This window comes from Oncorhynchus keta, chromosome 23 (assembly GCF_023373465.1).
Source record: "Oncorhynchus keta strain PuntledgeMale-10-30-2019 chromosome 23, Oket_V2, whole genome shotgun sequence".
Classification (NCBI taxonomy): Eukaryota; Metazoa; Chordata; class Actinopteri; order Salmoniformes; family Salmonidae; genus Oncorhynchus; species Oncorhynchus keta.
Genome location: NC_068443.1, coordinates 11,980,848 through 12,006,281, shown reverse-complemented (window position 1 = coordinate 12,006,281; position 25,434 = coordinate 11,980,848). Strand labels below are relative to the sequence as shown.

Below are 25,434 nucleotides of genomic sequence, written 5' to 3'. Positions count from 1 at the left end.
TACCTTCAAATTCAGTGCCTCTTTGCTTGACATCATGGGAAAATCAGAAGAAATCAGACAAAATTGTAGACCTCCACAAGTCTGCTTCATCCTTGGGAGCAATTTACAAACGCCTGAAGGTACCACGTTCATCTGTACAAACAATAGTACGCAAGTATAAACACCATGGGACCACGCAGCTGTCATACCGCTCAGGAAGGAGATGCATTCTGGCTCCTAGAGATGAATGTACTTTGGTGCGAAAAGTGCAAATCAATCCCAGAACAACAGCAAAGGACCTAGTGAAGATGCTGGAGGAAACAGGTACAAAAGTATCTATATCCACAGTAAAACGAGTCCTATCAAGACATAACCTGAAAGGCTGCTCAGCAAGGAAGAAGCCACTGCTCCAAAACCGCCATAAAAAAGCCAGACTACGGTTTGCAACTGAACATGGGGACAAAGATCATACTTTTTGGAGAAATGCTCTCTGGTCTGATGAAACAAAAACCTGTTTGGCCATAATGACCATTGTTATGTTTGGAGGAAAAAGGGGGAGGCTTGCAAGCCGAAGAACACCATCCCAACAATGAAGCCCAGGGGTAGCAGAGTCATGTTGTGGTGGTGCTTTGCTGCAGGAGGGACTGGTGCACTTCACAAAATAGATGGCATCATGAGGGAGGAATATGATGTGGCTGTATTGAAGCAACATCTCAAGACATCAGTCAGGAAGTTAAAGCTTGGTCGCAAATGGGTCTTCCAAATGGACAATGACCCCAAGCATACTTCTAAAGTTGTGGCAAAATGGCTTAAGGACAACAAAGTCACAATATTGGAGTGGTCATCATAAAGCCCTGACCTCAATCCTATAGAAAATGTGTGGGCAGAACTGAAAAAGCGTGTGTGAGCAAGAAGGCCTACAAACCTGACTCAGTTACACCAGCTCTGTCAGGAGGAATGGGCCAAAATTCACCCAATTTATTGTGGGAAGCTTGTGGAAGGCTACCTGAAACATTTGACCCAAGTTAAACAATTTAAAGGCAATGCTACCAAATACCAATTGAGTGTATGTAAACTTCTGACCCACTGGGAATGTGATAAAAGCTGAAATAAATAATTATCTCTACTATTATTCTGACATTTCACATTCTTAAAATAAAGTGGTGATCCTAACTGACCTAGGACAGAGAATTTTTACTCTGATTAAATGTAAGGAATTGTGAAAAACTGAGTTTAAATGTATTTGGCTGAGGTGTATTTAAACTTCTGACTTCAACTGTATCTGAAAAAAATCTTATTCTATTCCTTTAGATTTGTGTGTATTAGGTATTTGTTGTAGAATTGTTAGATATTACTGCACTCTCGGAACTAGAAGCACAAGCATTTCGCTACACTCACATTAACATCTGCTAACCATCTGTATGTGACAAATAAATTTGATTTGATTTGAATAAAAGTTTATTTGATTTGAACTTGACTGACAGAAAGAGGAAGATGAGGGAGAGAATGACTTGAGTCTCAGGCAAGAGAGGAATGGCTTATTAGGGAAGCTATCTGAAAAACTCATTTCATCACCCTACGTCTGTATGTGGTGTGCATGTTCACGTGTGTGTGGTGTGGGTAGTAGCAGAGATAGTTCTCAATGTGTTTCTAGACTGCCCAGCTGACTGTGTGTGTGTGTATGTGTGTATGTGTGTATGTGTGTGTGTGTGTGTGTGTGTGTGTGTGTGTGTGTGTCTGGGCGCGTGTGTCTGGGCACGTGCCTGAGTGTGTGTGTGTGCGACCCTGCATATGTGTGTGTGAACTATTTGCACAGGAATGAGCTAAACTGGGCTGAGATCTTTCTTCAGGATCTGCCATTTTGCAAATAGAGGATGAGATGACCAACTAAGACAATAGAGAATGAGATGACCAACTAAGACAATAGAGAATGAGATGACCAACTAAGACAATAGGGGATGAGATGACCAAATAAGACAATAGGGGATGAGATGACCAAAAAGACAATAGGGGATGAGATGACCAAATAAGACAATAGAAAATGAGATGACCAAATAAGACAATAGGGGATGAGATGACCAAAAAGACAATAGGGGATGAGATGACCAAATAAGACAATAGAAAATGAGATGACCAAATAAGACAATAGGGGATGAGATGACCAAAAAGACAATAGGGGATGAGATGACCAAATAAGACAATAGAAAATGAGATGACCAAATAAGACAATAGGGGATGAGATGACCAAATAAGACAATAGAAAATGAGATGACCAAATAAGAAAATAAAGGATGAGATGACCAAATAAGACAATAGAAAATTAGATGACCAAATAAGACAATAGGGGATGAGATGACCAAATAAGACAATAGAAAATGAGATGACCAAATAAGAAAATAAAGGATGAGATGACCAAATAAGAAAATAGAGGATGAGATTAGCAAACATGACAATAGGGGATGATATTAGACAATAAGACAAGAGGATGAGATGAGCAAATAAGACAATAGATGATGAGATTACCAGATAAAACAATAGATTATGAGATTACCAGATAAAACAATAGAGGATGAGATTACCAGATAAAACAATAGATGATGAGATTACCAGATAAAACAATAGATGATGAGATTACCAGATAAAACAATAGAGGATGAGATTACCAGATAAAACAATAGATGATGAGATTACCAGATAAAACAATAGAGGATGAGATTACCAGATAAAACAATAGAGGATGAGATTACCAGATAAAACAATAGATGATGAGATTACCAGATAAAACAATAGATGATGAGATTACCAGATAAAACAATAGAGGATGAGATTACCAGATAAAACAATAGATGATGAGATTACCAGATAAAACAATAGAGGATGAGATTACCAGATAAAACAATAGAGGATGAGATTACCAGATAAAACAATAGAGGATGAGATTACCAGATAAAACAATAGATGATGAGATTACCAGATAAAACAATAGAGGATGAGATTACCAGACAAAACAATAGATGATGAGATTACCAGATAAAACAATAGAGGATGAGATTAGCTGCCCTCCAGATAAAACAATAGATGATGAGATTACCAGATAAAACAATAGATTATGAGATTACCAGATAAAACAATAGAGGATGAGATTACCAGATAAAACAATAGATGATGATGATTACCAGATAAAACAATAGATGATGATCAGATTACCAGATAAAACAATAGATGATGAGATTATCAGATAAAACAATAGAGGATGAGATTACCAGATAAAACAATAGAGGATGAGATTACCAGATAAAACAATAGATGATGAGATTACCAGATAAAACAATAGATGATGAGATTACCAGATAAAACAATAGATGATGAGATTACCAGATAAAACAATAGATGATGAGATGAAAAGGAAGGTGTGAATCAATAAAACAAGGATTTAAGAATAAGGACTGAGAGCTGATATGGAAACCCATTCAATGTGAAGGCAGACAGCTGAAAGAGAGAGAGAGAGAGCTGAGACAGACGAGAGGGAGAAAGACTGACTCATTTCTAGGCTTGATTTAAGTCTGAGAGAGAATCTGAGGCCTTATGGCATGTGAAGGTTGGGACACTACACTGCATTATAACTGTCACGCACTGCACTGCACGCACGCACTGCTGGTGGAACACACGCATTATAACTGTCACACACACACACACACACACACACACACTGTCACACACACATTACACACACACACACACTATTCTGAAACTCAGGGATAGTAAGACAGGGTCTATGGGCCTATTGAGCAGACTGGGAAGAAGTTGTGCCTTTCAGCACAGCTAATGAAGCTTACAACCCAACGCATAAAGGAGAGAAGTGAGAGAGTTAGAGCTGCCCTCCTTCACCCATTCACTCACTTCCTCCCTTTGGAGAGATCCTGATGAGGTAATGGTGTCCTCTCTTAAAGACCTACCATGGATAATAATCAGGCTATAGAGGTACAGCACTCAGTGCAGGGGAACTGCTATAACTGTGGAATGGTTTGGATGGAACACACTGCATTATAACTGTCTGGTGGGCATTATAACTGTGTGGGCACACTGCCTGGTCTGGTGGAACACACTGCATTATTTCATACAAACTCATCTGTTTCAGGTTGGACCTTCAATAATGCATGTTTTAAAGTGAATGCAATACAACACAGTTGTATGTCTTATTACGGGATCGATCAGGCAACTGTCTGGTGGAACACACTGCATTATAACTGTCTGGTGGAACACACTGCATTATAACTGTCTGGTGGAACACACTGCATTATAACTGTCTGGTGGAACACACTGCATTATAACTGTCTGGTGGAACACACTGCATTATAACTGTCTGGTGGAACACACTGCATTATAACTGTCTGGTGGAACACACTGCATTATAACTGTCTGGTGGAACACACTGCATTATAACTGTCTGGTGGAACACACTGCATTATAACTGTCTGGTGGAACACACTGCATTATAACTGTCTGGTGGAACACACTGCATTATAACTGTCTGGTGGAACACACTGCATTATAACTGTCTGGTGGAACACACTGCATTATAACTGTCTGGTGGAACACACTGCATTATAACTGTCTGGTGGAACACACTGCATTATAACTGTCTGGTGGAGCACACTGCATTATAACTGTCTGGTGGAACACACTGCATTATAACTGTCTGGTGGAACACACTGCATTATAACTGTCTGGTGGAACACACTGCATTATAACTGTCTGGTGGAACACACTGCATTATAACTGTCTGGTGGAACACATTGCATTATAACTGTCTGGTGGAACACACTGCATTATAACTGTCTGGTGGAACACACTGCATTATAACTGTCTGGTGGAACACACTGCATTATAACTGTCTGGTGGAACACACTGCATTATAACTGTCTGGTGGAACACACTGCATTATAACTGTCTGGTGGAACACACTGCATTATAACTGTCTGGTGGAACACACTGCATTATAACTGTCTGGTGGAACACACTGCATTATAACTGTCTGGTGGAACACACTGCATTATAACTGTCTGGTGGAACACACTGCATTATAAATGTTTCACATATAACATGCTTCCTAACATGTCTTAGTAGCTGACAGCAGGGTTGAGGAGTAACGGAATACATTTAGAAAGTAACCTACCCAACCCTGCTGTCAGGGAAGTTTCCGGAACGCCTGAAATCAGAATGTCAATCATCAAACAATCTCACACTTTCAGTAGGGGAGGTCTAACCTGAGGCAGTCTGCCTGTCTGTTATTCCAGAGGGTCTGAGTGACTGCAGATGATGGAGGACATCTTCACCCCCATCCCTGCAGCAGCAGCCAGTCTGACCATCTCCTCGTCTGAAAGAGGAGCTCTGATCTCCAAACAAAAGATGGCTACTGCTTATTAAACAGCCCTGCACATCCATTAGCATCCAGCTAGACCCAGACAGAGTGGTGGCCCTACACACGCACACACACTTACAAAGAGAGAGAGAGAGAGACTGGCCCCCCGGTCCCCCCCTTTGGCCTTGACCCTTGAACTCTGGGGTCCTCTTTCACCTGCTGCAGAGACATTCTGGGCTTGGTGTCCGTCTAGCCAGTGCCTGACGTTCCCAGGCTCCCAGTCCAGACCTCCAGGACCAGCCTGTTCACCCCCTGTCCATCTCTCCATCACCAGCACAAAGCAGTATTCATATAGGACATTATGGAGATCCTCATTGTGTCTGGCTGTCTGACTTCTTTCCCTCGCAAGCTCTGCACTCCCTATATCATATTTTAGTATCACTCCCTAAATCATATTTTAGTATCACTCCCTAAATCATATTTTAGTATCACTCCCTAAATCATATTTTAGTATCACTCCCTAAATCATATTTTAGTATCACTCCCTAAACCCACTTTAGTATCACTCCCTAAATCACATTTTAGTATCACTCCCTAAATTATATTTTAGTATCACTCCCTAAACCCACTTTAGTATCACTCCCTAAATCATATTTTAGTATCACTCCCTAAGCACACTTTTAGTGTCACTCCCTAAACCCACTTTAATATCACTCCCTAAATCATATTTTAGTGTCACTCCCTAAACCCACTTTCAGTATCACTCCCTAAATCATATTTTAGTATCACTCCCTAAACCCACTTTAGTATCACTCCCTAAATCATATTTTAGTATCACTCCCTAAACCCACATTAGTATCACTCCCTAAACCCACATTAGTATCACTCCCTAAACCCACATTAGTATCACTCCCTAAACCCACATTAGTATCACTCCCTAAAGCCACTTTTAGTATCACTCCCTAAAGCCACTTTTAGTATCACTCCCTAAACCCACTTTTAGTATCACTCCCTAAACCATATTTTAGTATCACTCCCTAAACCCACTTTAGTATCACTCCCTAAACCCACATTAGTATCACTCCCTAAAGCCACTTTTAGTATCACTCCCTAAACCCACTTTTAGTATCACTCCCTAAACCCACTTTTAGTATCACTCTCTAAACCATATTTTAGTATCACTCTCTAAACTCTCTTTTAGTATGGGCGAGCCCCCCAAACCCTGCCTTAAATCATTTGCACTTTGTAATGAGCGATCGCTATGAATTCCATTGGTGATATCATCACTATATTCAGATTAGTGTGCCACAAGACTACACTGGTCTATGACTGTAGAGCGACCTCCCTTTGTCATATCGAGAGAACAAAACCTCTATCAGAACTAATTTCTATGTCATATGTCCAGTCTTCACTGCTAATACTGAACATCTCAGTCGAATTGCTGTCAATTACATGTTTTTAACTGTCTCTGAGAGTATTCATTAAGTCGTATTCTTTGTCTGTGAATTGCACAAACGTATGTCTCTATATTATAGCTTCTCGACCTGCCGTAGCACTTTCATATTTCACCAGTACCCCTCCCCTCTCCTCTTCTCTCTCCTTCCTCTCTCAGAGTTTATAGTGTTGTTGGTTTCTCCCTCTCTGGCATTGCAGGGGTAAACTCTCTACTTCGCTCCTTCTTGCTTCCTCTTCCTGTTTTATTATCCATTTCTATTGGCTCCAATCAGCCTTCCATCCTCTGATTGGACAGAATGATGCAGAATATCATTAATGTATTCAACATGAGACTAGAGCTCTTTACTGTAATAGTGTTACTGGTGGTGTGTGTGTTCTACCTCCTTGTTAAAGTGAGGCCGTTCCGTCACATGTTTAAAAAAGCCTAATCCTTCTTTTATAGGAGCGTAGGATGATTGTGTTCCGCTAATGGGGAGACCGGGGTTGTGTATATGTTTGGGTCGTCGGACAGCATATGGGCTCCCTCGCTGCACTGAATATGTAAATGACTCACAAACTCACACACACTCACATTCAGACCCAGACATGCTATCCCCCCTCCTCCCTGGACCCTCTATTAATAGTTTCTGGGCAAACGAGACAGTTACACCCCCCCCAAACTCTCAACCCTCCGAAACACATCCCCCATGCCCTCCAACCCCTCAAGTCTAGACCCCCAAATCACCCCACAGTCTCCCCCTCACCCAGACTCCCCAAAAGCCCCAATGTGCCCCCCCCCCAATCACCCCTCTCCGCTCCCACGATCGCCAGACAGACCCTATGATTCGCGTGACCGCCATTTTGCCCACAGTATAGCCAACTGTACAGGGCTAACTGCTGCAGCTGCATGGGCGAATGCAAATACGAAGACTGCATTGTCGCTCAGCTGCTCAGACCATTCGCCTCAAATGAATTAATGCCCAAAAACTGAGACGCTCAATTAAATGTAACTGTGGGAACGATGCGCCAGAGGATGTTTTTGACATTCATCACTATCCTCCTAATTCCCAGATTATATCATTTGAATGAATTGACAGTACCGGCTAGTTACTAGACAACTCAGATGAGAAAATGTGCTGTGAAATTATGCCTCACATCAGAGTTTTTAAAATGTATTTTAAGAGCATTTTTCCCCATCTGTCTGACATGTTTGAAAACAATGACAAGGAGATGCTTGAAAGCAATATTATCAGAGATGTATTTTTAGCAATAAGGAGAGTATCAGCTCAAAAGACAATGAGTGAATGACTCAATGCTATTTCCATTCCCTCTCATCCTACATCTCTCATTTAATCTCTCACTTCTATTATATCCCGTCATGGCAGTCGGTTACAGCACAGCTTGGCGACTGGCTTCTATACATATAGTTGTGTCCAATGCCATGGAAACCAGACGACCCACTATGAGAGACCAATGTGCATGGTAATGAGGCTATTATGGTCTGTCTGTCTGGAGTTCATTGGGCCTGGGAATCCCCAGGCCCAATTACAGTCTGGGTGTGTGTGTGTTCTTGTCTGTGTCGCTTTTCATTTACGTGTGTGTGTACTCGCATGTGTGTGTGTGTGTCAATGAGCGCCCACGCGTGTCTGTGATGTGTGTGTGTGTGCATAGCATGTCTGTGTGCATAGCATGTCTGTGTACACGTGTGAATAAGCGTGTGTGTGTGTCCGGGGCATTTGATTAACAAAAGCTCCTGTCTCTCTGTACAGTGAGTGATTTACATACGGGGAATATCCCAGACTGACACACACACACACACACACACACACACACACACACACACACACACACACACACACACACACACACACACACACACACACACACACACACACACACACACACACACACACACACACACACACACACACACACACACCACAAGGGAAACGAACAGCGGTGACAAGCCTTTTTACTTAGTGTACAGACACTCACCACCTCTACGGCATGTTTACGAGGAATTAGCTGTGTCAGCACCCACGCTTACTAAATCAAGCGGAAATGCAAATGCAATTAGCCTAGATTTGCATATGGAGGGCAAGGTAACGGTCACACAGATGGTGCGAGAACAGAGACACCGCTGGCCGCCATCTTTGGCAGAGGAACTGAGCGGTGGCCATTTTGTCTGAGGCTGTGCCCGTCTGGATGTAAACAATGGCGCTGTGTTACCGTGACTACAATGGTAGCTTGGCACTAAAGCCTTATAACAGACAGCTGGCACATTCACCAAGAAAGAAGGGGTGTGATGGAGACCCATCATTATGGGCTTATCCTAGTACATAACACTACCAGACAATAGCAGGGTACAGTGCATCTGTAAGGAAAGAGATACTACTCGAGAGCAATGCGGATTTGTGGGTTATGTGTGTTCGTTTTCTTCTCACAACCATATTATTATGGGGGCTATACAGGTATCATTTTGTTTTAAATGATATTTAAATGATAGGGAATTACAGGGAATTGTGTTGGAAAGAAGAAGTATTGTCAGTGTGTGTAACTGTGGAAAAGTATGTTCTTACCAGGTAAGATACAGTGAGCACCAGAACTATTGGGACAGTGACACATTTTGTTGTTGTTTTGGCTCTGAACTGCAGCACTTTGGATTTGAAGTGACTATGATTTTAAAGTGCAGATGTAATGTAATGATGTAATGTGTCATTTTGGAGTCATTGTAAGTAAGAATAGACTATGTTTCGTAACACTTCTACATTCATGTGGATGATACCATTACTATTAGATAATCCCCCCAAAAAAAAATGCTAACCTCTGTTATTGTAATGGTGAAAGTTTAGCATGTCTTGGGGATATGACATTTATGCTTCTGTAACATTTTCACTCATCATTATTCAGGATTCATTCAGGATTATCCGTAACCATGTTAGCATCCACATTAATGTAGAAGTGTTTAGAAACAGATTATATTCTTATTTACAATAAAAGTGACTCCAAAAGGACACAATACATGATTTACCATTAATTTCTATTGGGCACAAAATAATCTGAAACACAACCAAAACAAACTGCAAATGCATCCAATAAGTTTGTAGAGTCACAAGCTTAATGTTGTCATTACGTGCTGTGAATATGTGCTGTATACGTGCTGTGAATATGGGACCAAATACTCTACTTTTGACTACTTTAATACACATATAAGTGAATTAGTCCCAATACTTTTGGTCCCCTAAAATGGGGGGATTGTGTACAAAAAGTGCTGTAATTTTCATCCGATACGGATGAAAAAAAACTCAAAGTAAAGTTGACAGTCTGCACTTTGACCTCATAGTCATTGTGTTATTTCAAATCCAAAGTGCTGGAGTTCAGAGCCAAAACAACAACAAATGTGTCACTCTCCCAGTACTTTGAGCTCACTGTATGCGTGTCTCTGCTGGTACTGTGTTCTTCAGGGATTGTCCAGTCATCTGTACTGCTCCTTTTTGTTGTCTTGTGTTGTCCAGGATCCTTTTCGTGGTCTTGTGTTGTCCAGGATCCTTTTCGTGGTCTTGTGTTGTCCAGGATCCTTTTAGTTGTCTTGTGTTGTCCAGGATCCTTTTCGTTGTCTTGTGTCATCCAGGATCCTTTTCGTTGTCTTGTGTTGTCCAGGATCCTTTTCCTTGTGTTGTTTTCCAGGATCCTTTTCGTTGTCTTGTGTTGTCCAGGATCCGTTTCGTTGTCTTGTGTTGTGTCTTGTGTTGTCCAGGATCCTTTTCGTGGTCTTGTGTTGTCCAGGATCCTTTTCTTGTGTTGTCCAGGATCCTTTTCGTGGTCTTGTGTTGTCCAGGATCCTTTTTGTCTTGTGTTGTCCAGGATCCTTTTCGTTGTCTTGTGTTGTCCAGGATCCAGGATTTTTTGTCTTGTGTTGTCCAGGATCCTTTTCTTGTGTTGTCCAGGATCCTTTTCGTTGTCTTGTGTTGTCCAGGATCCTTTTCGTGGTCTTGTGTTGTCCAGGATCCTTTTCGTTGTCTTGTGTTGTCCAGGATCCTTTTCCAGGATCCTTTTCGTGTCTTGTGTTGTCCAGGATCCTTTTCGTTGTCTTGTGTTGTCCAGGATCCTTTTCGTTGTCTTGTGTTGTCCAGGATCCTTTTCGTTGTCTTGTGTTGTCCAGGATCGTTGTCTTGTGTTGTTTTGTCTTGTGTTGTCCAGGATTCTTTTCGTTGTCTTGTGTCATCCAGGATCGTGGTCTTGTGTTGTCCAGGATCCTTTTCGTTGTCTTGTGTTGTCCAGGATCCTTTTCGTGGTCTTGTGTTGTCCAGGATCCTTTTCGTGGTCTTGTGTTGTCCAGGATCCTTTTCGTTGTCTTGTGTTGTCCAGGATCCTTTTCGTGGTCTTGTGTTGTCCAGGATCCTTTTCGTTGTCTTGTGTTGTCCAGGATCCTTTTCGTGGTCTTGTGTTGTCCAGGATCCTTTTCGTTGTCTTGTGTTGTCCAGGATCCTTTTCGTGGTCTTGTGTTGTCCAGGATCCTTTTCGTTGTCTTGTGTTGTCCAGGATCCTTTTTGTTGTCTTGTGTTGACCAGGATCCTTTCTGTCCCTTTTTTCTAGCTGGTCAGAATGAAGGAACTGTGTTGATTAGAGGTCTGACATGGGTTTTACTGGGCCTGGGTTTAACTGGGACTGGGTTTTAGTCTTTCGTTCTATGGTCTTTGATCATGCCAAATAAAAAAAGATTGGAATTTAACAATAAAGATCCTAATAAACACAAGTTTGAAAAAAATGTCAATTTTAGTGGTTGTTGTTGTTTGTATACTGCTTTGGAGGCAGCACACCAGAGTAAACTGTCTCTTTGTCAAATGTAAAAGTGTCCCAGGGAATAAGCAGTGAGTGGATTTGAAGTCTGAATCAAAATGTGAACCCCTCTGCCAGCATTTACACACAGCAACACAGGGAAGGTAGGGGAGTATGTCAATCTTATTTTTAAGAAAACAAAAATAAAGAGAGAGGGATATCCCCTTAAGCATTCTTTCAAAAAAAGAAACAATAACTCAGGAGAGCGTGTATCATGTGTTGTTTGTTGGGAGGCCCCCTCCAGCAGCAGAACCACACACACCAAGAGCCGGTAGGGACCCAGGCCCAGTCTCAGGAACTTTGGCTGCGGCTGAGCAAGGTTGAGATGGGCCTCTCCTCTGGAGGTCTTCAGGCCTCTAGGCTGTGGGGTAACATTCTCTTCTCCATATTGATTTATTTTGCCGTCAGCTCCAGAGGTGCTGGTAACCAGCAGGGACTTCTTCCTGCATCGCCAGCCCACTCACAAGCTCTGTTTTTGGGCCTCACACACTCCAAACGACCCTGTGATGGGAGTATAGACCAGGGGAGGAGAGAGGAGGACAAGAGCCCATGGCGATGAACGAATGAACTGCCGCATAGGGCCTGTCTCTGTTCAGTTGTCTACTCAGCCTTCATCCTTCACTCCATCCACCCACTCTCTTTCTTTTTCTCATCCTCCATCTGTAAAAGGAGACAAATACAGAGTTATATATTTTTTTTACACTTCACCTTTAGCATTCAACATCTCTCCGCTTCACGCAAATGCAAATGTTTTACACCAGCTCTTTGATGATGGAGATGTGGAAAGCAAATGCCAACTTGTGCTTTAGTAGCATAGCCCCAAGACTACTAGACACAAACAAACTCTACAGAAATGCAAAGACAGGGCAGTAACACAATAGATGCATAAACACACAGTATGCCTTCATACGTTGAATTTAAGTTCATAATAACAAAATGGTAGATGTTCATTTTAAAGCATTGTTGCCATATACAATTTACTACACACTAAGAGTGACAACAAAGCTTGCTCATTTTTTTTGTTTTAGTTTGAATAATATGCTGCAATAACTTATATCACCATCTGATGTTATAATTGCAGTATTTATACTAATATCTTCCTGATAACATCCCCAAGGTTTCCTAAAGTCTCTGAAACCCCTGTGTCTCTGTCTCAGTCATCCCCAAGGTTTCCTAAAGTCTCTGAAACCCCTGTCTCCTTGTCTCAGTCATCCCCAAGGTTTCCTAAAGTCTTCTAAAACCCCTGTCTCCTTGTCTCAGTCATCCCCAAGGTTTCCTAAAGTCTTCTAAAACCCCTGTCTCCTTGTCTCAGTCATCCCCAAGGTTTCCTAAAGTCTCTAAAACCCCTGTCTCCTTGTCTCAGTCATCCCCAAGGTTTCCTAAAGTCTCTGAAACCCCTGTCTCCTTGTCTCAGTCATCCCCAAGGTTTCCTAAAGTCTCTGAAACCCCTGTCTCCTTGTCTCAGTCATCCCCAAGGTTTCCTAAAGTCTCTGAAACCCCTGTCTCCTTGTCTCAGTCATCCCCAAGGTTTCCTAAAGTCTTCTAAAACCCCTGTCTCCTTGTCTCAGTCATCCCCAAGGTTTCCTAAAGTCTCTAAAACCCCTGTCTCCTTGTCTCAGTCATCCCCAAGGTTTCCTAAAGTCTCTGAAACCCCTGTCTCCTTGTCTCAGTCATCCCCAAGGTTTCCTAAAGTCTCTGAAACCCCTGTGTCTCTGTCTCAGTCATCCCCAATGTTTCCTAAATACTTCTAAAACCCCTGTCTCCCTGTCTCAGTCATCCCCAAGGTTTCCTAGTCTCTGTGGGATGGACAATGTTAGTTCAGGGCAGCCTTCCACCAAGCACAGAGTACAGGCACTGCATTATAAAGACAGGAGCAGAGAGAGAGAGGGATGGAGAGTTGAGAGGTGAAAGGAAAATGGAGGATGGAGAGAGAGAGGGGGTGTGTTTGTGTATGTGGAGAGAGAGACAGAGGGGTGTGTTTGTGTATGTGGAGAGAGAGATAGAATGGTGTGTTTGTGTATGTGGAGAGAGAGAGAGGGATGTGTTTGTGTATGTGGACTAGAGAGAGATAGAATGGTGTGTTTGTGTATGTGGAGAGAGAGAGAGGGATGTGTTTGTGTATGTGGAGAGAGAGAGAGAGAGAGAGAGAAGAGAGAGACCAGAGATATACAGAGAGAGAGAGGGGGTGTGTTTGTGTATGTTTATATAGTCACACTCACTAGAATATACACTGACCAGACTATATATTCACCAGACTATACACAGACTGTATATACACTGACCAGACTATATATTCACACTCACAAGAATATATACACTGACCAGACTATATATTCACACTCACTAGAATATATACTGACCAGACTATATACACTGACCAGACTATATACACTGACCAGACTATATATACACACTCACCAGACTATATACACTCACTAGAATATATACACTGACCAGACTATATATACCCACTCACTAGACTATATACACTGACCAGACTATATATACACACTCACTAGAATATATACTGACCAGACTATATACACTGACCAGACTATATACACTGACCAGACTATATACACTGACCAGACTATATACACTCACCAGACTATATACACTGACCAGACTATATATACCCACTCACGAGACTATATGCACTGACCAGACTATATACACTGACCAGACTATATACACTGACCAGACTATATATACACTGACCAGACTATATATACACACTCACCAGACTATATACACTGACCAGACTATATACACTGACCAGCCTATATACACTGACCAGACTATATACACTGACCAGACTATATACACTCACCAGACTATATACACTGACCAGCCTATATACACTCACCAGACTATATACACTGACCAGGCTATATACACTCACCAGACTATATACACTGACCAGACTATATACACTCACCAGACTATATACACTGACCAGGCTATATACACTCACAAGACCATATACACACTCACCAGACTATATACACTGACCAGCCTATATACACATACCAGACTATATACACTGACCAGACTATATACACTCACCAGACTATATACACTGACCAGGCTATATACACTGACCAGACTATATATACACTCACCAGACTATATACACTCACCAGACTATATACACTGACCAGACTATATACACATCACCAGACTATATACACTGACCAGACTATATACACTCACCAGACTATATACACTGACCAGACTATATACACTGACCAGACTATATACACTGACCAGACTATATACACTGACCAGGCTATATACACTCACCAGACCATATACACACTCACCAGACTATATACACACACCAGACTATATACACTGACCAGCCTATATACACATACCAGACTATATACACTGACCAGACTATATACACTGACCAGCCTATATACACACTCACCAGACTATATACACTGACCAGACTATATACACTGACCAGACTATATACACTTACCAGACTATATATACACTGACCAGACTATATATACACACCAGACTATATACACTGACCAGCCTATATACACATACCAGACTATATACACTGACCAGACTATATACACATACCAGACTATATATACACACCAGACTATATACACTGACCAGCCTATATACACTCACCAGACTATATACACATACCAGACTATATACACTGACCAGCCTATATACACATACCAGACTATATACACTCACGAGACCATATACACACACACCAGACTATATATACACACTCACGAGACCATATACACACACCAGACTATATATACACACTCACCAGACTATATATACACACTCACCAGACTATATACACACACCAGACTATATATACACACTCACGAGACCATATACACATACCAGTGGCGGTCGTGCTGTTTAAGATGCGGGAGGATGATAATTTTTTTCAAGAGGTTGGCCTTATTTCTATTACAGCATGTTGGATGACAGTCATTCATATTCCATTCACCTAGTTAAATGTAACATCGATAGGTTCAGGCTACTACATGATACTCGAAAATACAACACACACACACACACACACACACACACACACACACACACACACACACACACACACACACACACACACACACACACACACACACACACACACACACACACACACACATTCTCTCTTTTTCTCACCCTCCTGGTTTTGACCCTTGCCTGTCCTGACTCTGAACTCACCTGCCTGACCACTCTGCCCCTGACCCTGAGCCTGCCTGCCATCCTGTACCGTTGCCCACTACTCTGGATCATCGACCCCTGCCTGCCATCCTGTACCGTTGCCCACTACTCTGGATCATCGACCCCTGCCTGCCATCCTGTACCGTTGCCCACTACTCTGGATCATCGACCCCTGCCTGCCATCCTGTACCGTTGCCCACTACTCTGGATCATCGACCCCTGCCTGCCATCCTGTACCGTTGCCCACTACTCTGGATCATCGACCCCTGCCTGCCATCCTGTACCGTTGCCCACTACTCTGGATCATCGACCCCTGCCTGCCATCCTGTACCGTTGCCCACTACTCTGGATCATCGACCCCTGCCTGCCATCCTGTACCGTTGCCCACTACTCTGGATCATCGACCCCTGCCTGCCATCCTGTACCGTTGCCCACTACTCTGGATCATCGACCCCTGCCTGCCATCCTGTACCATTGCCCACTACTCTGGATCATCGACCCCTGCCTGACATCCTGTACCGTTGCCCACTACTCTGGATAATCAACCCCTGCCTGCTTTGACCTGTTGTTTCCCAGATCAACAAACATTGGATTTCAACACAGTCTGCATTTGGAGGAAACAGGATAAAAGTACTGTATCCAAGCAAAAATACAAGCATTTCACTAACCGCAATAACATCTGCTAAACATATGGAAGTGACAAGTAAAACTTGAAAAAGCCAGACACGGTTTGTACACTCACCCACATGGGGACTCATCATACTTTTTGGAGAAATGTTCTGGACTGATGAAACAAAAATAGAACTTTTGCCTTCATCTGTAATGACCATCGTTATGTTTGGTGGGAAAACTCCGGAAGAACACCAGCCCAACCATGAAGCACGGGGTGGCAGCATTATGTTGTGGGGGTGCTTTGCTCAGGAGGGACTCTGCACCCCTGAACAGGAGGAAGGAAAATGATTCCTGCCATCATTGAAAATAAGACATTTGTTCTTAACTGACTTGCCTAGTTAAATGGGTCTTAAAAAATGGACAATTTACCCCAAAACATTATTATCTATCATGATGTCAAAGTCATTTTACCCTGCCTTCATCTGCATATCTACCTCAACTACCTTATTATTATCTATCTTGATGTCAGAACTGACATCAAACATCTATCTCAAATGCCTTGTTATTATCTGTTCTGATGTTAGTCACCAGCTCTGCCTTCATCTAGGAATATCTTCATGATCACCTTATTTTTATTAATATTAGGGGTGGCAGGTAGCCCAAAGTTGTTTGACCCAAGTTAAACAATTTAAAGGAAATGTTCTTCCTAAGTACTAATTGACATACCTAGGTGTATGTAAACGTCTGACCCACTGGGCATGAATGTGATGAAAGAAATATATGATGAAATAAATACTTCTCTCTAATATTATTCTGACATTTCACATTCTTAAAAATAACTGATTTTTCCAAGTAAATTTCTTGTTAACAAATGATAGTTCTAAAGCCAAGACATAATTTTCTGACACAAGTCATTTTTCCAACAATTGTTAATGGACAGATTATTTCACTTATAATTCACTGTATGCACAATTCCAGTTGGTACTGAGCTGTATATACCCTAAGTTGACTGTGCTTTTAAACAGTTTGAAAATTGATCAAAATGATGTATGGCTTTACTTCTGATAGGCGAATTGACATAATTTGATCTGAGGTGTACCTCCCTGATGAATTTAGCCCACATTGATCAAACTTAGTGCCTCTTGCTTGACATCATGGGAAAATCACAAGATCTGGTCAGCCAAGATATAGCTCCACATAGACCTGAGTCTGGTACTGATACTCCCTGTATATAGCTCCACATTGATCTGATACTCCCTGTAGTCTGGTTCATCCTTGGGAGCTCCACATTGATCTGTACAAACTGGTACGCTGTATATAGCTCCACATTGATCTGGTACTGGTACCGCTGTATATAGCTCCACATTGATCTGGTACTGTCTCCTGTAGGTGAACTCCACATTGATCTGATAAGCCCAAATCAATCCACATTGATCAGCAAAGGTACTTGCTGTATATAGATGCTTGATCTGGTACTGGTACTCCCTATCTATATCCACAGTTGATCTGAGTACTGATACGACATAACCTGTATAAGCTCCACATTGATCTGGTACTGCTACCGCCACAATATAGCTCCACATTGATCTGGTTTGGTACTACACTGGACAATAGCTCATACTTTTTGGAGATATGTCCTCTGGACTGATGAAACAAACATTGACCTGGTACTGTACCCTTATGTTTGGAGGAAACATTGAGGTTTGATACTCCCTGAACACCAGCCCACCATGATCTGGTACTGGTACTGGTGCTCAAAATCTGTATATAGCTCCACATTGATCTGATACTCCCTGTATATAGCTCCACATTGTGCCTGTACTGGTACTCCCAAGACATAGCTCCACATTGATCTGGTACTGATCTCCAAATGGACAATAGCTCCACATTGATCTGGTACTGGTACTCGCAAAATGGCTATATAGCTCCACATTGTCAAGGTATTGTAGTAGCTGCACATTGATCTGACCTCAATCCCTAGATTATTTGTGGGCAGAACTGAAAAAGCCTGTGTGAGTAGGCTCCACATTGACTCAGTTACCAGCTCTGTCAGGAGGAATGAGCTCCACATTCATCAACTTACTGTGTACTCTCTGTATATAGCTACCCAAATTGTTTGACCCAAGTTAAACAATTGATCTGGTACTGGTACTAATTCTGTATATAAGCTCCACATTGGGCATGAATGTGATCCCTGTATATAGCTCCACATAAAAATCTGGTACTCCCTAATATATAGCTCCACATTTGATTCTGGTACTGGTACTCCCTGTATATAGCTCCACATTGATCTGGTACTGATACTCCCTGTATATAGCTCCACATTGATCTGGTACTGGTATTTTCTGTATATAGCTCCACATTGATCTGGTAAACTGTATATAGCTCCACATTGATCTGATACTCCTGTATATAGCTCCACATTGTCTGTACTGGTAAAATGATATAGCTGCACATTGATCTGGTACTCCCTCTATAGTAGCTCCACATTGATCTAACAACTATACTCCCTGTATATAGCTCCACGTTGATCTGGTACTCCCTGTATATAGCTGCACATTGATCTGGTACTCCTCTATATAGCTCCACATTGATCTGTACTCCCTGTATATAGCTCCACATTGATCTGGTACTGGTACTCTCTGTATATAGCTCCACATTGATCTGATACTCCCTGTATATAGCTCCACATTGATCTGGTACTACTCCTGTATATAGCTCCACATTGATCTGGTACTGGCACTCCCTGTATATAGCTCCACATTGAACTGGTACTGATACTCCCTGTATATAGCTCCACATTGGTCTGGTACTGACTCCCTGTATATAGCTCCACATTGATCTGGTACTCCTGTATATAGCTCCACATTGATCTGGTACTACTCCTGTATATAGCTCCACATTGATCTGGTACTGATACTCCCTGTATATAGCTCCACATTGATCTGGTACTGGTACTCCCTGTATAGCTCCACATTGATCTGGTACTGGTAATCCCTGTATATAGCTCCACATTGATCTGGTACTGGTACCCTGCATATAGCTCCACATTGATCTGGTACTCCCTGTATAGCTCCACATTGATCTGGTACTGGTACTCCCTGTATATAGCTCCACAGTGATCTGGTACTGATACTCCCTGTATATAGCTCCACATTGATCTGGTACTCCCTGTATATAGCTCCACATTGATCTGGTACTCCCTGTATATAGCTCCACAGTGATCTGGTACTGATACTCCCTGTATATAGCTCCACATTGATCTGGTACTGGTAATCCCTGCTCCATTCTTGCATATTTTATTGTGGTCCTCTTGTATTACTCTGCATCGTTGATAAGGGCTCGTAAACAAGCTTTTCACAGTAAAGTCTGCGCCAGTTGTATTCGGCACGTGACAAATATAATTTATTTGATTTTGTGAGTAGCCCAGGGCTTCGGACTTGAGGGATAATAGGGAGGAGGAATGGTAGCCTAGGTAGAGAAAGAGAGAGGGAAGGGAGGAGGAATGGTAGCCTAGGGAGAGAAAGATAGAGGGAAGGGAGGAGGAATGGTAGGGCGGACTTGAGGGATAATAGAGAAAGAGGTAGAGGGAAGGGAGGAAGAATGGTAGCCTAGGGAGAGAAGAATGGATAGGGAGGGAAGGGAGGGGAGGAATGGTAGCCTAGGGAGAGAAAGATAGAGGGAAGGGAGGAGGAATGGTAGCCTAGCGAGAGAAAGATAGAGGGAAGGGAGGAGGAATGGTAGCCTAGGTAGAGAAAGATCGAGAGAAGGGAGGAGGAATGGTAGCCTAGATAGAGAAAATCGAGAGAGGAAGGGAGGAGGAATGGTAGCCTAGGAAGAGAAAGATATAGGGAAGGGAGGAGGAATGGTAGCCTAGGTAGAGAAAGAGAGAGGGAAGGGAGGAGGAATGGTAGCCCAGGGCTTCGGACTTGAGGGATAATAGGGAGGAGGAATGGTAGCCTAGGGAGAGAAAGATAGAGGGAAGGGAGGAGGAATGGTAGCCTAGGGAGAGAAAGATAGAGGGAAGGGAGGAGGAATGGTAGACCAGGGCTTCGGACTTGAGGGATAATAGGGAGGAGGAATGGTAACCTAGGTAGAGAAAGATAGAGGGAAGGGAGGAAGAATGGTAGCCTAGGGAGAGAAAGAGAGAGGGAAGGGAGGAAGAATGGTAGCCTAGGGAGAGAAAGATAGAGGGAAGGGAGGAGGAATGGTAGCCTAGGGAGAGAAAGATAGAGGGAAGGGAGGAGGAATGGTAGCCTAGGTAGAGAAAGATCGAGAGAAGGGAGGAGGAATGGTAGCCTAGATAGAGAAAGATCGAGAGAGGGAAGGGAGGAGGAATGGTAGCCTAGGTAGAGAAAGATATAGGGAAGGGAGGAGGAATGGTAGCCTAGGTAGAGAAAGATAGAGGGAAGGGAGGAGGAATGGTAGCCTAGGTAGAGAAAGAGAGAGGGAAGGGAGGAGGAATGGTAGCCTAGGTAGAGAAAGATAGAGGGAAGGGAGGAGGAATGGTAGCCCAGGGCTTCGGACTTGAGGGATAATAGGGAGGAGGAATGGTAGCCTAGGTAGAGAAAGAGAGAGGGAAGGGAGGAGGAATGGTAGCCTAGGTAGAGAAAGATCGAGAGAAGGGAGGAGGAATGGTAGGCTAGATAGAGAAAGATCGAGAGAAGGGAGGAGGAATGGTAGCCTAGATAGAGAAAGATCGAGAGAGGGAAGGGAGGAGGAATGGTAGCCTAGGTAGAAAAAGATAGAGGGAAGGGAGGAGGAATGGTAGCCTAGGTAGAAAAAGATAGAGGGAAGGGAGGAGGAATGGTAGCCTAGGTAGAAAAAGATAGAGGGAAGGGAGGAGGAATGGTAGCCTAGGTAGAGGGAAGGGAGGAGGAATGGTAGCCTAGGTAGAGAAAGAGAGAGGGAAGGGAGGAGGAATGGTAGCCTAGGTAGAGAAAGATAGAGGGAAGGGTGGAGGAATGGTAGCCTAGGGAGATAAAGATAGAGAAGGGTGGAGGAATGGTAGCCCAGGGAGATAAAGATAGAGAAGGGTGGAGGAATGGTAGAAGGGGGCAGAACGACAGATTTGTACCTTCTCAGCTCAGGGATTTGAACTTGCAACCTTTCGGTTACTAGTCCAATGCTCTAAACACTAGGCTATCCTGCCGCCCCAATATGAGTTTGCAGAGTGAGTGAAGGAATATAATCTCAACAGACAGCTCACAGCTTTCCCCCAAAGTCTAAAAAACCCCAACAATAAATCACTACCATTGCAGTGACAAAACATAGTCTACTCAATATATCGCATTGTCTGTGGTTACAGGGTAGGTAGTTTATAGTGGTAGAAACCTTCTCACTCACTGGGTGGCTAATTGTCTGTGGTTACAGGGTAGGTAGTTTATAGTGGTAGAGACCTTCTCACTCACTGGGGGGCTAATTGTCTGTGGTTACAGGGTAGGTAGTTTATAGTGGTAGAGACCTTCTCATTCACCGGGGGGCTAATTGTCTGTGGTTACAGGGGAGGAAGTGTATAGTGGTAGAGACCTTCTCACTCACTGGGGGGCTAATTGTCTGTGGTTACAGGGTAGGTAGTTTATAGTGGTAGAGACCTTCTCATTTACTGGGGGCTAATTGTCTGTGGTTACAGGGAGGAAGTTTATAGTGGTAGAGACCTTCTCACTCACTGGGGGCTAATTGTCTGTGGTTACAGGGTAGGTAGTTTATAGTGGTAGAGACCTTCTCACTCACTACAGGGGGGGCTAATTGTCTGTGGTTACAGACCTTCTCACTCACTGGGGGCTAATTGTCTGTGGTACAGGGTAGGTAGTTTATAGTGGTAGAGACCTTCTCACTCACTGGGGGGCTAATTGTCTGTGGTTACAGGGTAGGTAGTTTATAGTGGTAGAGACCTTCTCACTCACTGGGGGCTAATTGTCTGTGGTTACAGGGTAGGTAGTTTATAGTGGTAGAGACCTTCTCACTCACTGGGGGGCTAATTGTCTGTGGTTACAGGGTAGGTAGTTTATAGTGGTAGAGACCTTCTCACTCACTGGGGGGCTAATTGTCTGTGGTTACAGGGTAGGTAGTTTATAGTGGTAGAGACCTTCTCACTCACTGGGGGGCTAGTTGTCTGTGGTTACAGGGGAGGTAGTTTATAGTGGTAGAGACCTTCTCACTCACTGGGGGGCTAATTGTCTGTGGTTACAGGGTAGGTAGTTTATAGTGGTAGAGACCTTCTCACTCACTGGGGGGCTAATTGTCTGTGGTTACAGGGGAGGTAGTTTATAGTGGTAGAGACCTTCTCACTCACTGGGGGGCTAGTTGTCTGTGGTTACAGGGGAGGTAGTTTATAGTGGTAGAGACCTTCTCACTCACTGGGGGGCTAATTGTCTGTGGTTACAGGGTAGGTAGTTTATAGTGGTAGAGACCTTCTCACTCACTGGGGGGCTAGTTGTCTGTGGTTACAGGGGACATAGCTTAGAGTAGAGACCTTCTTACTCACTGGGGGGCTAAAAGACCCCTGTGGTTGGAGGGGGGCGGCAGCTTTGTCCTGTAGTAAAGGATTACAATGGTAGAACTCCTTCAACCTACCCTGGAGGAGCAGTAAACCAAGAGGAACGAGAGGGGAGAGCAGACGGCTATAGCTAACTCAATTAAAACATATTAAACACGACATAAAACCAAGAGGAACGAGAGGGGAGAGCAGACGGCTATAGCTAACTCAATTAAAACATATTAAACACGACATAAAACCAAGAGGAACGAGAGGGGAGAGCAGACGGCTATAGCTAACTCAATTAAAACATATTAAACACGACATAAAACCAAGAGGAAGCAAGAGAATGAGAGAAAAGAACAAAAGAAGAAAGAGAAGAAAGAGAAAGGGAGAAGAAGGGAAGTCAAATCTGGGCAAAGTGGATATCTGTCTGTATTTCTATTTTTTTTGTCTGTCTCCATTTTGATTGACGTTTACAATCTCAGACCAGGGAGACAGACCAAGCAGACCAGGCAGGCAGACCAGGCAGACAGACCAGGCAGGCAGGCAGACAGACCAGGCAGACCAGGCCAGGCAGACCAGGCAGACAGACCAGGAGGCAGGCAGGCAGACAGACCACCAGGCAGGCAGACCAGGCAGGCAGACCAGGCAGGACAGACCAGGCAGGTAGGCAGCAGACCAGGCAGGCAGACCAGGCAGGACCAGGACCAGGCAGACAGACCAGGCAGGCACACAGACCAGGCAGGCAGGCAGGCAGGCAGGCAGACCAGGCAGGACCAGGCAGACCAGGCAGACAGACCAGGCAGGCAGGCAGGCAGACCAGGCAGACAGACCAGGCCAGGCAGGCAGGCAGACCAGGCAGACAGACCAGGCAGGCAGGCAGACCAGGCAGACAGACCAGGCAGGCAGGCAGACCAGGCAGGCAGGCAGACAGACCAGGCAGGCAGGCAGACCAGGCAGACAGACCAGGCAGACCAGGCAGACCAGGCAGGCAGACCAGGCAGGCAGGCAGGCAGACCAGGCAGACAGACCAGGCAGGCAGGCAGACCAGGCAGACAGACCAGGCAGGGCAGCAGCAGGGCAGACCAGGCAGACAGACCCAGGCAGGCAGGCAGACCAGGCAGACAGACCAGGCAGGCAGGCAGACAGGCAGGCAGACCAGGCAGCACCAGGCAGGCAGGCAGACCAGGCAGACAGACCAGGCCAGGCAGGACCAGGCAGACAGACCAGGCAGGCAGGCAGACCAGGCAGACAGACCAGGCAGACCAGGCAGGCAGACCAGGCAGACAGACCAGGCAGGCAGGCAGACAGACCAGGCAGGCAGGCAGACCAGGCAGACAGACCAGGCAGGCAGGCAGACCAGGGACCAGGCAGGCAGAGGCAGACAGACCAGGCAGGCAGGCAGACCAGGCAGACAGACCAGGCAGGCAGGCAGACCAGGCAGGCAGGCAGACCAGGCAGGCAGACCCAGGCAGACAGGCAGGCAGACCAGGCAGGCAGACCAGGCAGGCAGACCAGGCAGACAGACCAGGCAGAGGCAGGCAGGCAGCAGACCAGCAGACCAGACCAGGCAGGCAGGCAGACCAGGGACAGACCTCAGGCTGCAGACCTTCAGGCAGGCTACCCTCGTCTCCCCTCGTCTCCCCTCTTTTTCATTTCCCTACTTCCCCCTTCACTCATCTCTCCCCCCCATCTCCTCTCATCAGCTCTCCTCAGCTCTCCTCTCCACACCCATTCTGTCTTCAGTTTATATCCGTCTCTCCTTCAGTATATGGTCTTATAGCTGCAGTGGTTATAGGAATTCAGAGGGGATGTCAGCTGCAGTTCAGAAGTGGTGCATGTAAGACATGATTAATCTACACTTCAAATATAAACCACACAACACAGTATATAACCTATTATATAATTGTCAAAGACTCCAGCCACCCTAGTCATAGACTGTTCTCTCTGCTTCCGCACGGCAAGCAGTACCGAAGCACCAGGTCCAGGTCCAAGAGGCTTCTCAACAGCTTCTACCCCCCAGCCATAAGACTCCTGAACATCTGATCAAATGGCTATTCAGACTATTTACATTGCCCCCCACTTTTATTTTTGAAACTGCATTGTTGGTTAGGGGCTTGTAAGTAAGCATTTCACTGTAAGCCTGTTGTTTTCGGCGCATGTGACTAATACAATTTGATTTGATATGTAGGACGGTAAAAGTCTGTCTCTCTCTCTTCACTCCTGTCCCTTCAAAGGGTAAAGATGAGAGAGTGAGAGGAGAGAGTGTATTATATTCAAACAGCTGCGTTTAAACTCCACTAACAAACCCAATAAACAGACTATACATCACCTCACAATACTCCCACTGCCTGCGGCACAGATCCTCTCCATACGCACACTGATGCTCACAATACGTCTTTACACAGAGCTAATTAGGAGGAGGTGCCCCTCTCTATTCTCCACCTCTGTCTGAATACCAGGGCAGAGGAGAGGAGAGGAGAGGAGGAGAGGAGAGGAGAGGGAGAGGAGA

General features: G+C 44.2%; 1 long non-coding RNA gene across 3 annotated transcripts in view; it reads right to left on the bottom strand.

Moving 5' to 3' along the window:
* Positions 1 to 11,012: 11,012 nt before the first annotated feature.
* Positions 11,013 to 25,434, bottom strand: part of LOC118377086 (uncharacterized) — a 34,836-nt gene continuing 20,414 nt past the window's right edge. For all 3 annotated transcript variants that reach the window (XR_008077617.1, XR_008077619.1, XR_008077618.1), the window contains one exon: positions 11,013 to 12,274. This is a non-coding gene — a long non-coding RNA (uncharacterized LOC118377086). The remainder of the gene's footprint in view (positions 12,275 to 25,434) is intronic.